At 44.1% G+C, this 15211-nt stretch overlaps 1 long non-coding RNA gene across 1 annotated transcript; it reads left to right on the top strand.

Annotated features, from left to right (window-relative positions):
- Window positions 1-3979: 3979 nt before the first annotated feature.
- LOC129549207 (uncharacterized) lies at window positions 3980-14535 on the top strand. Its single transcript, XR_008684511.2, has 4 exons — window positions 3980-4123; window positions 4653-4850; window positions 13426-13483; window positions 14362-14535. It is a non-coding gene; the product is annotated as an uncharacterized LOC129549207 (long non-coding RNA).
- Window positions 14536-15211: the final 676 nt, after the last annotated feature.

Here is a 15211-nt window from a genome sequence, read left to right as displayed (position 1 = left end):
CTGAGCTAGAGCCAGACATCTTGGAATGTGAAGTCAAGTGGGCCTTAGAAAGCATCATTATGAACAAAGCTAGTGGAAGTGATGGAATTCCAGTTGAGTTATTTCAAATCCTGAAAGATGATGCTGTGAAAGTGCTGCACTCAATATGCCAGCAGATGTGGAAAACTCAGCAGTGGCCACAGGACTGGAAAAGGTCAGTCTTCATTCCAATCCCAAAGAAAGGCAATGCCAAAGAATGCTCCAACTACTGCACAATTGCACTCATCTCACATTCTAGTAAAGTGATGCTCAAAATTCTCCAAGCCAGGCTTCAGCAATACGTGAACCGTGAACTTCCAGATGATCAGCTGGTTTTAGAAAAGACAGAGGAACCAGAGATCAAATTGCCAACATCTGCTGGATCATGGAAAAAGCAAGAGAGTTCCAGAAAAACATCTATTTCTGTTTTATTGACTATGCCAAAGCCTTTGACTGTGTGGATCACAATCAACTGTGGAACATTCTGAAAGAGATGGGAATACCAGACCACCTGACCTGCCTCTTGAGAAACCTGTATGCAGGTCAGGAAGCAACAGTTAGGACTGGACATGGAACAATGGACTGGTTCCAAGTAGGAAAAGGAGTACGTCAAGGTTGTATATTGTCACCCTGCTTATTTAACTTATATGCAGAGTACATCATGAGAAATGCTGGACTGGATGAAGCACAAGCTGGGATCAAGATTGCTGTGAGAATATCAATTAGCTCAGATATGCAGATGACACCACCCTTATGGCAGAAAGTGAAGAGAAACTAAAAAGCCTCTTGATGAAAGTGAAAGAGGAGAGTGGAAAAGTTGGCTTGAAGCTCAACATTCAGAAAACTAAGATCATGGCATCTGGTCCCATCACTTCATGGGAAATAAATGGGGAAACAGTGGAAGCAGTGTCAGACTTTATTTTTTGGGCCTCCAAAATCATTGTGGATGCTGATTGCAGCCATGAAATTAAAAGACGCTTACTCCTTGGAAGGAAAGTTATGACCAACATAGATAGCATATTAAAAAGCAGAGACATTACTTTGCCAACCAAGGTCCGTCTAGTCAAGGCTATGGTTTTTCCCATGGTCATGTATGGATGTGAGAGTTGGACTGTGAAGAAAGCTGATCACCGAAGAATTGATGCTTTTGAACTGTGGTGCTGGAGAAGACTCTTGAGAGTCCCTTGGACTGCAAGGAGAGCCAACCAGTCCATTCTAAAGGAGATCAGTCCTGGGTGTTCATTGGAAGGACTGCTCCAATACTTTGGCCACCTCATGGGAAGAGTTGACTTATTGGAAATGACTCTGATGCTGGGAGGGATTGGGTGCAGGAGGAGAAGGGGACAACAGAGAATGAGATGGCTGGATGGCATCACCGACTTGATGGACATGAGTTTGAGTGAACTCCAGGAGTTGGTGATGAACAGGGAGGCCTGGTGTGCTGTGATTCATGGGGTCACAAAGAGTTGGACATGACTGAGCGACTGAACTGAACTGAACTTGGCTGCAGCCGTGGGAGGGGCGGAGGATTACAAACAGCCCTGCACATAGCAACCTGGAAGAGACCGGACACTTGGCCCCGGGGAATCCCAGTGATCCCTGCATGGCTGGGGAAAGGAACACACAAAGGAAGCTTAGGGGAATGTGGACTTTAATTAAAGGTGGATGCACAGTGAGGCTCTGGACACCAGGGTGGCTCCCGATGGTCCCAGGTCCCACAGTCCTGGATGATCACATCACAGCCTGTCACGGCCCAGCCCGACCACACAGCAGTCACTGCCCACTAGGATGTGCTCGGGAACTAAAGTGTGCGACGGTTGGAAGAGAAAGGGGAGACTCAACCCAGTGAACGGGAGCAGACAGCAGGGGTGCTCCTCAGGGGCCATCTGTGCCCTTGTCCATCCCCAAGGCCCAGGGAGCCCTGGGAGGCGGGCAGGCCCCGACCCGTCATGGCCACGGTTTTCCTCTTGTCTCTGCACCTCTCCCCTGGCCCTGCTCCCACATCTTCTTCACCCGCCACCCTGACGGGGGAGAAGCGGGGCCTGACTGGAGGCCTCCTGGGTGCTGCTGGGGCCAGGAGTGCCTAACCCATGGTGGAGGCTCCTCTGGCTGTGGCACTTCTGGGCCAGTGCTTTTCTAGTTGCACCGACTCAGACGTGGGACTTGTCCACGTTTGTCTCCATGGCACACCAGAGCAGTGTCTCTCCCGTGGTCTGTCATATGATGGATGAGACTCACCATCTCCCTAGTCCTGCTGTCCCAGGGCCCGAGGAGAAACCAGCTTCCCTGACTCATGCTGGCCAAGCTGCCCTCCGACCTGGCCTCCTGGAGTGCGGTCTGTGCCCAGCCTGCTTGCAGCTCCATCCTGGGCGTGGGCAGCTCTGAGGTCCCCATCCTGGCTTCTGTTCCTGAGAGGGCTTTGTGCTCCTGTAACTGCTCTGCATAAACACTTTTCTTCTTTTTCGTCTGCCCTGGATCTGGCAAATCCAAAACATCATCTCTCGGGGCTGTGCCCTCACCGTTTCACAGTCAAGAGTGATGACTCTTGACTTTTTTCTGGTATTCAGTTCAGTTCAGTTGCTCAGTCGTGTCCAACTCTTTGTGAGCCCATGAATCACAGCACACCAGGCCTCCCTGTTCACCAACTCCCGGAGTTTACTCAAACTCATGTCCATCGAGTTGGTGATGCCATCCAGCCATCTCATTCTCTGTCGTCCCCTTCTCCTCCAGCCCCCAATCCCTCCCAGCATCAGAGTCTTTTCCAGTGAGTCAACTCTTCACATGAGGTGGCCAAAGTATTGGAGTTTCAGCTTTAGCATCAGTCCTTCCAATGAACACCCAGGATTGATCTCCTTTTTTTTTTTTTGTAATTAATTTATTTTTTATTGGAGGCAAATTATTTTACAATATTATATTGGTTGGTTTTGCCATATATTGATATGAATTTGCCCCGGGTTTACATAAGTTCCCCCTCCTGAACCCCCCTCCCACCTCCCTCCTCCCTTTATCCTCCCTCTGGGTCATCCCCACATGCCAGCCCCGAGCATCCTATAACATGCATTGACCCTGAACTAGTGATTCGTTTCACATATGACAACATACGTGTTTCAATGCCATTCTCCCAAATCATCCCACCCTCACCCTCTCCCATAGAGTCCCAAAGACTGTTCTATACATCTGTGTCTCTTTTGCTGTCTCGTATACAGGGTTATCATTTGCATCTTTCTAAATTCCATATATATGTGTTAGTATACTGTATTGGTGTTTTTCTTTCTGGCTTACTTCACTCTGTATAATAGGCTCCAGTTTCCTTTAGAATGGACTGGTTGGATCTCCTTGTAGTCCAAGGGACTCTCAGGTATGGTGATAAAAGTATTTGTTTTTTTCTCTAGACTGAAGGTTCTGGGTGGTGAGTGACTGTTTCTGTTCCTACTGACAACTCTGTCTTTGTATCCACCCTGCCTGGGATCCTGCCTGGTACCTAATAGATGCTCGGTAAGTAAGATGCCACGTATCCTGTGGGGGGCAGTGTGAGAGTGGCCAGGGCTGTTCTCTGATCCCCGAGGCCCTGCACAGAATGGGGTAGACCAGGGCACACTGCAGAGTCCAAGCCTGCACCCTGGAAATGACGTAAAAGATGCACTGTGAGGTCAGATCTGATCACAGCCCTTCTTCCCCCACAGGGAACATCACACTTGGCAGGAGGCACATGTGAACACCTAAGTGAGGTTAGAATGTACTTTATAAAAAACACAACAAATAGGCTTTGGAATATCCCTTTGCATAATCAACTCATTATACTAATGCACTGAGTAAATGGCTTTATGACCATATTCTAAATTAGAAAATTTTTTATTTCCATTTCTGCCTATAAACATATGAAAAGGCAACTAAATCACTGTGGTTACCTTTGTGCTATGTTCTAGGAAGCTTGTTTTACTCCATCTTTTAAAAGGAATCTGTGCTATCAGAAAATGAAGCTCCACGTGACTCGTGAAGGCCCAGGTCTGACTCAGGGCAGAATCTTGGTCTCACTCTCCCATGGGCTGGACCCTCTAGAATAGGTTTCATCTACCCAGGGCTGTGGCAATGATGCACAAGTGAGGTGAGTTACTGCCTGCTGTCTTCTGCACATTTATGTAGAGACATGAGAGATCGTGACCACCTTCTCTGTGGGAGCAAAGCCTTGCTGTCACACAGTGGGCAGTGTCAGCTATCTGTGGGTTCATTGGAGGAGCTGCCGGAGCCTTCAGGTGGCTGTGCTGAAGCTCCCTATGCCTGCGCGTAGAACATGCAGGTGGGAGACATGTTCCACGTTCTGGATGGTGTGTCAGTGCTTGCGTGTGTGTGCGTGTGAGTGAGTGTGTATGTGAGTGAGTGTGTATTTATGTGTGTGTGAGTGTGTGTATATGGGTGTACATGTGTATATGTATGAGTGTGCATGTGTCTGTATATGGTTGTGTCTGTATATGGTTATGTGTGTGTGTGCACGCACACACGTGTGTTTTGAGAGGAATGCCTGCTGGGCAAGGGTTAGCTCTGCATCACAGATTGAATGAGACAACAAGGTGTGATCCCCGCTGTCAGTTTCAAACAATAAGAACCACATTACAAATTCATTGTTTTATTTTAAGATTATATTGTTTAGCGGCTTGAAGAGGTTCACCAGGGTCTGAATATCAAAAGATTTCGGCAAATCAAGAATGGATTCACTCTCCTTAACTGACTCTGAATGAGGATACAAAGCACTCCTTTAAAAAAGCTCTCCACCTTTCCACTAAATTATGGAAACAGCAAGGCTCAGACACGACAGAGGCGGCCTTCGTTATTAGGTAAGGTGAGAAAGTGATAAATTAGTGTCAGAGTTTATTTCTTGAACCTATGGAGTTGTCATCTGTGACTTGTATTTTAATTATCATTGTATCTAGGGTTACATGGGCAGGCATTTAAAATGTTAGCTCTTTAATAAAAAGGTGTGTGTGTGTGACCATCTGCCATCTTTCCAACAGCAAGTGTTACAGTTTTCTATTCAATACTATTTGCTTGGACAAGAATTTACTCCTTGTCCTGGGAGTCACTTTTCATGTTTCTATAGATTTTTAAATGAAAACCAATTTTACCTAGTTTTACAGTGTATCTGTAACAAGCCCATCTGAGTTCACTGCATTCTACAAACCTACTTGAAACTTTTAGAGGTATGTGCAGATTGCAGGAAGGCCCTGGTCCAGTCTAAGTGGAATTCGCACAATCGTGGTAAAGAAAAAAGCTTTTCTCCAGTTTTGCTTTACTGCGAGGGTACTGTCTGCTTGCTCTTCCCCCCAATCATATTTAGCACTAGTTTAGTAACTTGTGTGTCAGCCACTTACTGCATTAGCTTATTTAGTTCTCATTCTAAGGACTTCCTGTAAGAGGTGGTGCTGAAAGCATCTTACTTTATAGATGGGGAAGCTGAGCCAAAACCAGATTATTTTGCCCAAGAAAAAGAACCAGTCAGTGGCAGAGCCAGGATCAGAAGCCTGGCTTCAGGGTTAAACTTTTAACCTGTTGAACTGGTTTTTCATGGAGACTGAATGTCATTCCCTGTGCTGTACGGTAGTGCCTTGTTTATTTATTCTCCGTGTCATAGTTTGCATCTGCTAATTCCAGACTCCCAACCATCCTTCCCCCACTCCCCACCTTGGCGATACAAGTTTGTTTTCTGTGTCTGTGAGTCTTTCTGTTCTGTAAATACATTCAGCTGTGTCATAGTTTAGACTCCACATATAGGTGATATCGTGTGGCATTTGTCTTTGACTTATTTCATTTAGTATGATAATCTCTAGGCCCATCTATGTTGCTGCAAATGGCATTATTTCATTCCTCTTTATGCCTGAGTAATATTCCACTGCATACATGTACCCCATCTCCTTTACTGATGGACACCGAAGTTGCTTCCGCATCTTGGCTGTTGTGAATAGTACTGCGGTGAACACAGGGGTGCATGTAGCTTCTGGATATACGCACAGGCACGTCAGATACTGTTAATACATTCCTACTGTGGCCTGTATTCTCTCCACACTCCAGGACATTCAGGTGTCCCCCCTGCGGTGCGCACCCCACCAGACCCAGCAGCCTGTTTACATAGCCACAAGAGCGCAGACCGTGGGGTGTTCCAAGGCGCGAGGCTGGAGGCTGCCTTGGTGCTTTGGTGGTCAGCCCCCGCCTCACTGGGGACATCACACGGGCAGCGACTCGCCCGAAGGGAGCAGGCAGATCGGGACCAGCAGTGGAGCTCAGGGATGAGCTGCTCTGCGAGCTGCTGCTCCCTCTGTGAGACTGTGAGCAAGGCTTCCAGATTCCCGGCCCGAGAGGGATGAGTGCTGTTTCTCCCAGTGCCTGAGTCTCAAGCGGGTCTGAGACTCCTTTGTGGACACTGTCCCCTCTGTCTGCTTCTTCCGAGGATGCAGAGATGCTTCTCAGGAATAGCAACTACTTTTAAGAATTAGGTCCTTGATGCTCACACTTGTCATTCTGGGATGCGGGCATCTTAAACCCATGTGTCACCTCTTATGATCACTGACTGACTTAATTTTTTAATAATTTATTTATTTTAATTGGAGGCTAATTACTTTACATTATTGTATTGGTTTTGCCATACACTGACATGAATCCGCCCCGGGTGTACATGTGTTCCCCATCCTGAACCCCCCTCCCACCTCCCTCCCCATCCCATCCCTCTGGGTCATCCTGCTGTACCAGTCCCGAGCATCCTGTATCATGCATCGAACCTGGACTGGTGATTCGTTTCACATATGATAATATACATGTTTCAATGCCATTCTCCCAAATCATCCCGCCCTCACCCTCTCCCACAGAGTCCAAAAGACTGTTCTATGCATCTGTGTCTCTTTTGCTGTCTCACTTACATGGTTATCGTTACCATCTTTCTAAGTTTCATATATATGCGTTAGTATACTGTATTGGTACTTTTCTTTCTGGCTTACTTCACTTTGTATAATAGGCTCCAGTTTCATCCACCTCAGAACTGATTCAAATGTATTCAATTGCTGAGTAATACTCCATTGTGTATATGTACCACAGCTTTCTTATCCATTCGTCTGCAGATGGACATCTAGCTTGCTTCCATGTCCTGGCTATTAGAAACAGTGCTGCAATGAACATTGGAGTACATGTGTCTCTTTCAATTCTGGTTTCCTTGGTGTTTATGCCCATAAGTGGGATTGCTGGGTCATATGGCAGTTCTATTTCCAGTTTTTTAAGGAATCTCCACACTGTTCTCCATAGTGGCTGTACTAGTTTGCATTCCCACCAACAGTGTAAGAGGGTTCCCTTTTCTCCACACCCTCTACAGAATTTATTGCTTGTAGATGTTTGGATAGCAGCCATTCTGACTGGCGTGACAGGGTACCTCATTGTGGTTTTGATTTGCATTTCTCTGATTATGAGTGATGTTGAGCATCTTTTCATGTGTTTGTTGGTCATATGTATGTCTTCTTTGGAGAAATGTCTGTTTAGTTCTTTGGTCCATTTTTTGATTGGGTCGTTTATTTTTCTGGAATAGAGCTGCAGGAGTTGTTTGTATATTTTTGAGAGTAATCCTTTATCAGTTGCTTCATTTGCTATTATTTTCTCCCATTCTGAAGCTGTCTTTTCACCTTGCTTATAGTTTCCTTTGCTGTGCAGAAGCTTTTAATTTTAATTAGGCCCCATTTATTTATTTCTGCTTTTATTTCCATCACTCTGGGAGGTGGGTCATAGAGGATCCTGCTGTGATTTATGTCGGAGAGTGTTTTGCCTACGTTCTCCTCTAGGAGTTTTATAATTTCTGGTCTTAGGTTTAGATCTTTAATCCATTTTGAGTTTATTTTTGTGTATGGTGTTAGGGAGTGTTCTAGTTTCATTTTTTTACAAGTGGTTGACCAGTTTTCCCAGTACCACTTGTTAAAGAGATTGTCTTTTCTCCACTGAATATTCTTGCCTCCTTTGTCAAAGATAAGATGTCCATAGGTGCATGGATTTATCTCTGGGCTGTCTATTTTGTTCCATTGATCTATATTTCTGTCTTTGTGCCAGTACCATACTGTTTTGATGACTGTGGCTTTGTAGTAGAGCCTGAAGTCCAGCAGGTTGATTCCTCCGGTTCCATTCTTCTTTCTCAAGATTGCTTTGGCTATTCGAAGTTTTTTGTATTTCCATACAAATTGTGAAATTATTTGTTCTAGCTCTGTGAAAAATACTGTTGGTAGCTTGCTAGGGATTGCATTGAATCTATAGATTACTTTGGGTAGTATACTCATTTTCACAATATTGATTCTTCCAATCCACAAACACGGTATATTTCTCCATCTATTAGTGTTCTCTATGATTTCTTTCACCAGTGTTTTATAGTTTTCTATATATAGGTCTTTTGTTTCCTTAGGTAGATATATTCCTAAGTATTTTATTCTTTTCATTGCAACGGTGAATGGAATTGTTTCCTTAATTTCTCTTTCTATTTTCTCATTATTAGTGTATAGGAATGCAAGGATTTCTGTGTGTTGATTTTATATCCTGCAACTTTACTATATTCATTGCTTAGCTCTAGTAATTTTCTGGTGGAGTCCTTAGAGTTTTCTATGTAGAGGATCATGTCATCTGCAAACAGTGAGAGTTTTACTTTTTCTTTTCCACTTTGGATTCCTTTTATTTCTTTTTCTGCTCTTATTGCTGTGGCCAAAACTTCCAAAACTATGTTGAATAGTAGAGAGTGGGCACCCTTGTCTTGTTCCTGACTTTAGGGGAAATGCTTTCAATTTTTCACCATTGAGGATAATGTTTGCTGTGGGTTTGTCATATATAGCTTTTAATATGTTGAGTTATGTTCCTTCTATTCCTGCTTTCTGGAGGGTTATTTTTTTTTTTTAACACAAATGGATTTTTAATTTTGTCAAAGGCTTTCTCTGCATCTATTGAGATAATCACATGGCTTTTATTTTTCAATTTGTTAATGTGGTGTATTACATTGATTGATTTGCAGATATTGAAGAATTCTTGCATTCCTGGGATAAAGCCCACTTGGTCATGATCTTTTTAATGTGTTGTTGGATTCTGACTGCTAGAATTTTGTTAAGGATTTTTGCATCTTATGTTCCTCAGTGATATTGGCCTGTAGTTTTCTTTTTTTGTGGCATCTTTGTCAGTTTTGGTATTAGGGTGATGGTGGCCTCATAGATTGAGTTTGGAAGTTTACCTTCCTCTGCAATTTTCTGGAAGAGTTTGAGTAGGATAGGTGTTCGCTCTTCTCTACATTTTTGGTAGAATTCAGCTGTGAAGCCGTCTGGACCAGGGCTTTTGTTTGCTGGAAGATTTCTGATTACACTTTCAATTTCCATGCTTGTGATGGGTCTGTTAAGATTTTCTATTTCTTCCTGGTTCAGTTTTGGAAAGTTGTACTTTTCTAAGAATTTGTCCATTTCTTCCAGGTTGTCCATTTTATTGGCATATAATTGCTGATAGTAGTCTCTTATGATCCTTTGTATTTCTGTGTTGTCTGTTGTGATTTCTCCATTTTCATTTCTAATTTTATTGATTTGATTTTTCTCCCTTTGTTTCTTGTTGAGTCTGGCTAGTGGTTTGTTAATTTTATTTGTCCTCTTAAAGAACCAGCTTTTGGCTTTGTTGATTTTTGCTATGGTCTCTTTTGTTTCTTTTGCGTTTATTTCTACAAGATTTCTTTCCTTCTACTAACCCTGGGGTTCTTCATTTCTTCCTTTTCTAGTTGCTTTAGGTGTAGAGTTAGGTTATTTAGTTGACTTGTTTCTTGAGGTATGCCTGTATTGCTATGAACCTTCCCCTTAGCACTGCTTTTACAGTGTCCCACAGGTTTTGAGTTGTGTTTTCATTTTCATTCGTTTCTATGCATATTTTAATTTCTTTTTTGATTTCATTCTATGATTTGTTGGTTATTCAGCAGCGTGTTGTTCAGCCTCCATATGTTGGAATTTTTAATAGTTTTTCTCCTATAATTGAGATCTGATCTTACTGCACTGTGGTCGGAAAAGATGCTTGGAATGATTTCAATTTTTTTGAATTTACCAAGGCTAGATTTATGACCCAGGATGTGATCTATCCTGGAGAATGTTCCATGTGTGCTTGAGAGAAAGGTGAAATTCATGTTTTGGGGTGAAATGTCCTATAGATATCTATTAGGTCTAACTGGACTATTGTATCATTTAACGTTTGTGTTTCCTTGTTAATTTTCTGTTTAGTTGATCTATCCATAGGTGTGAGTGGGGTATTCAAGTCTCCCACTATTATTGTGTTATTGTTGATTTACCCTTTCACAGGTGTTAGCATTTGTCTTACATATTGCGGTGCTCCTATGTTGGGTGCATATATATTTATAATTGTTATATCTTCTTCTTAGATTGATCCTTTGATCATTATGTAGTGTCCTTCTTTGTCTCTTTTCACAGCTTTTGTTTTAAAGTCTATTTTATCTGATATGAGTATTGCTACTCCTGCTTTCTTTTGGTCCCTGTTTGCGTGGAGTATCTTTTTCCAGCCCTTCACTTTCAGTCTGTATGTGTCCCTCGTTTTGAGGTGGGTCTCTTGTAGACAACATATATGGGGGTCTTGTTTTTGTATCTGTTCAGCTAGTCTTTGTCCTTTGGTTGGGGCATTCAACCCAGCTACATTTAAGGTAATTATTGATAAGTATGACCCCGTTCGGAGAAGGCAATGGCAAGCCACTCCAGTACTCTTGCCTAGAAAATCCCATGGACGGAGGAGCCTGGTAGGCTGCAGTCCATGGGGTCGCTACGAGTCAGACATGACTGAGCGACTTCACTTTCACACATTGGAAAAGGAAATGGCAACCCACTCCAGTGTTCTTGCCTGGAGAATCCCAGGGATGGGGGAGCCTGGTGGGCTGCCGTCTATGGGGTCGCACAGAGTTGGACACGACTGGAGTGACTTAGCAGCAGCAGCAGCATGATCCCGTTGCCATTTACTTTATTGTTTTGGGTTCGAGTTTATATACCCTTTCTGTTTCCTGTCTAGAGAAGATCCTTTAGCATTTGTTGGAGAGCTGGTTTGGTGGTGCTGAATTCTCTCAGCTTTTGCTTGTCTGTAAAGCTTTTGATTTCTCCTTCATATTTGAATGAGATACTTGCTGGGTACAGTAATCTGGGCTGTAGGTTATTTTCTTTCATCACTTTAAGTATGTCCTGTCATTCCCTCCTGGCCTGAAGAGTTTCTATTGAAAGATCAGCTGTTATCCTTATGGGGATCCCCTTGTGTGTTATTTGTTGCTTTTCCCTTACTGCTTTTAATATTTGTTCTTTGTGTTTGATCTTTGTTAGTTTGATTAATATGTGTCTTGGGGTGTTTTGCCTTGGGTTTATCCTGTTTGGGACTCTCTGGGTTTCTTGGACTTGGGTGACTATTTCCTTTCCCATTTTAGGGAAGTTTTCAACTATTATCTCCTCAAGTCTTTTCTCATGGTCTTTCTTTTTGTCTTCTTCTTCTGGGACTCCTATGATTCGAATGTTGGGGTGTTTAACATTGTCCCAGAGGTCTCTAATATTGTCCTCATTTCTTTTAATTTGTTTTTCTTTTTTCCTCTCTATTTCATTTATTTCTACCATTCTATCTTCTACCTCACTTATCTTATCTTCTGCCTCTGTTATTCTACTGTTGGTTCCCTCCAGAGTGTTTTTGATCTCATTTATTGCATTAGTCATTGTATACTGACTCTTTTTTACTGCTTCTAGGTCCTTGTTAAACCTTTCTTGCATCTTCTCAATCCTTTTCTCCAGGTTATTTATGTGTAACTCTATTTTGTTTTCAAGATTTTGGATCATTTTCACTATCATTATTTGGAATTCTTTATCAGGTAGATTTCCTATCTTTTCCTCTTTTGTTTGTGTTGGTAGGCATTTATCCTGTTCCTTTACTTGCTGGGTATTTCTCTGCCTCTTCATCTTGCTTATATTGCTGTGTTTGGGGGTGGCCTTTCCGTCTTCTGGCAGTTTGTGGAGTTCTCTTTATTATGTAGTTTCCTCGCTGTGGGTGGGGTTGGACGGGTGGCTTGTCAAGGTTTCCTGGTTAGGGAAGCTTGTGTCGGTGGATAGAGCTGGATTTCTTCTCTCAAGTGCAATGAAGTGTCCAGTAATGAGTTGTGAGATGTCAGTGGGTTTGGAGTGACTTTGGGGAGCCTGTATATTGAAGCTCAGGGCTATGTTCCTGTGTTGCTGGAGAATTTGCGTGGTATGTCTTGCTCTGGAACTTGTTGGCCCTTGGGCGGTGCTTGGTTTCAGTGTAGCTTTGGAGGCATTTGAGGAGCCCCTATCGATCAATGTTCCCTGGAGTCAGGAGTTCTCTGGTCTCAGGATTTGGACTTAAGCCTCCTGCCTCTAGTTTTCAGTCTTATTCTTGCAGTAGCCTCTAGACTTCTCCATCTGTCACTTCCAAGGCGGTTCCCTCTGTTTTAGCTTCTGTTTGCTGGTCTCTTCAGTGTCTAATTTCTGCCCTGACACTAGGGGGTGGTGGTGGGCACTTTTTAAGGCTCACTTGTTCAGTCGTGCTGTGGGGAGGGAGGAAGGGGGCTGCAGACAAATATCCCTGGCATCTGCGAGGAGTGCTCGCAGTGTCTCAGCCACACTGGGTTTGCCCCCACTCGCGGCGTGTCTGCTGTCCCAGTCTATACTGCTCAGGCTCTAGGTTGCTCTGCCAGGAACTGTCTGAGGAGGGCCCTGGGTTTCATGCACTTCCCAGGTCTAAGCTGCTCAGGTTCAGGTACTTGGGTACTCTACAGAGGTGCAGACTTGGTTGGGCTTGCGTTTTGTGCCCTTCCCTGGTCTGAGCAGCTCAGGTGACCAGGTGTTTGGTGAGCACAGTGGCTGTGACTTATCATCTCCCCTGTCCCTGCTGCTTGGTTTTCTGGGTGTACGACCAGCGCACCTTCTCAGGCGGATGTTGACTGTCCAGAATCCCAATAAATCTTGGTTAGCAATGAAGCCTGCTTGCAGTTTGGTAGATGATGCCTCTCTGGGGCTGCAATTGCCCCCTTTCAGCTCTGGCTGCCCTCCCCTGCCTGTCTCAGTGGGGGATGGGCTGTCCACAGCCTGCTAGCTCTGTTCAGTTCTTTGTTCTGTGAGCGGGTCTGGTGGTGTCTTAGGTTAAGGCTTTTCACCTTTTCACGGGGTAGCTATCCCACAGTCTGCTTTGCTATCCCATGTTAGTTCCCTTAGATTGCCTTCGGGGCATTCAGGACAGCTCCTTACTCTAAGCAATGCAGCCCCCGCCTCCCTGCCTAGCCCCCGTTTGCTAGTGGGGGATGCGGGCTCCTGTGCTACATCTCCGCTGGGAGTTACCAATGGGCACATAATCTGTGGGTTTTGACTATTTATTTATTTTTCCTCCCAGTTATATTGCCCTCTGAGGTTCCAAGGCTCGCCACAGACTCGCCAGTGAGTGTTTCCAGGTGTGTGAAAACTCTTTTATTAAAAATTAATTTATTTTAATTGGAGGCTAATTACCTTACAATATTGTATTGGTTTTGCCATACGTTGACATGAATCTGCCCCAGGTATACATGTTTCCCCCATCTTGAGCCCCCCTCCAACCTCCCTCCCCATCCCATCCCTCTGGTTCATCCCAGTGCACTAGCCTCGAGTATCCTGTATCATGCATCAAACCTGGACTGGCAATTCGTTTCACATATGATAATAATATACATGTTTCAATGCCATTCTCCCAAATCACTGGAATCAGTTCTAATGAGGTGGATGAAACTGGAGCTTATTATACAGAGTGAAGTAAGCCAGAAAGAAAAACACCAATATAGTATACTAATGCATCTATATGGAATTTAGAAAGATGATAACAATAACCCTGTATACGAGACAGCAAAAGAGACACAGATGTATAGAACTTCTCTCTTCTTAAAGCCTCCCTTCCCAGGACAGATCTCCATCCCGACCTCTTTTGTCTCTTTTTAATCTTTTATATTTTTTCCTACCTCCGTTCGAAGACAATAGGCTGCTTTTCTGGGTGCCTGATGTCCTCTGCCAGCATTCAGAAGTTCTTTTGTGGAATTTACTCAGCATTCAAATGTTTTTTTGATGAATTTGTGGGGGAGAAAGTGGTCTCCCCGTCCTATTCTTCCGCCATCTTAGGACCGCCTCCTCCACTGACCGACTTTAAAGTAAACTTCAGAATAATAAGCACAACTTCTTAAACTGATTGTTATGTTTATTACTGATTTCCAGTACTTTTTACATTCTTTATATATGTCTTTTTAAAGTTATATGTGTTGGGATTCTCTTTTCTAGGCTTACTGTCTTATTTTTTTCTAAATAGATTTTTTGATGAACAGACATTATTAAGTCATGTCTGACTCCTTGTGACCCCATGGACTGTAGCCCACCAGGCTCTTCTGTCCATGGGACTTTCCAGAAGAATCCTGGAGTGGTTTTCCACTTCCTTCTCCAGGGGATCTTCCCGATCCTGGGATCAAACCCGAGTCTTCTGTATTAGCAGGTGGGTTCCTCACTGAGCTATTAGGGAAGCCCAAGATATGAGTGTTGGGATTCTTTTTTCTAGGCTTACTGTCTTTTTTTTTTTTAAATTGATTTTTTTTGATGAACAGAAGTTCAGTTTAGTGAAGTGAAGTGCATTTTATCATTTGTAATGATTAGCACTTGTTAACACATCCTGGAAAAGACTCTGATGCTGGGAAAGGTTGGGGGCGGGAGGAGAAGGGGACGACAGAATGAGATGGCTGGATGGCATCACCGACTCTACGGACATGGGTTTGAGTGAACTCCGGGAGTTGGTGATGGACAGGGAGACCTGGCGTGCTGTGATTCATGGGGTCGCAGAGAGTCGGACATGACTGAGCCACTGAACTGAACTGAACTGAACTGAACACACCCTGCCAGCTGACCGCAGACTCATGCAGAGGCCCCGCTGAGGGCAGCATAGCCTGGCTGGTGGGTTGAAGCCCATGAGTCCCGGATGCCCTCCGTGTGGGGCGGTTTGTTATGCAGCAGTGACAGCTGCTGCAGTGAGCGAGAAGGAAGCGTGTGTTCTCTCTAGCAGGGGACACTGATGAACCGGGTGGAGTATTACCTCCTCAAGCAAATGCTGATGAATAACAGGTCCTCCCCCGACCGTGGGGCTTGACCGTGAGGGTGGGGCCAGGCTCAGG

Source organism: Moschus berezovskii, chromosome 26 (genome assembly GCF_049115385.1).
Source record: "Moschus berezovskii isolate FMDL1 chromosome 26, NW_MosBer_1.0, whole genome shotgun sequence".
In the NCBI taxonomy this organism is placed as follows: Eukaryota; Metazoa; Chordata; class Mammalia; order Artiodactyla; family Moschidae; genus Moschus; species Moschus berezovskii.
The sequence above is the reverse complement of the archived record's forward strand: the minus strand, read 5'-3'. Positions and strand labels throughout refer to the sequence as shown.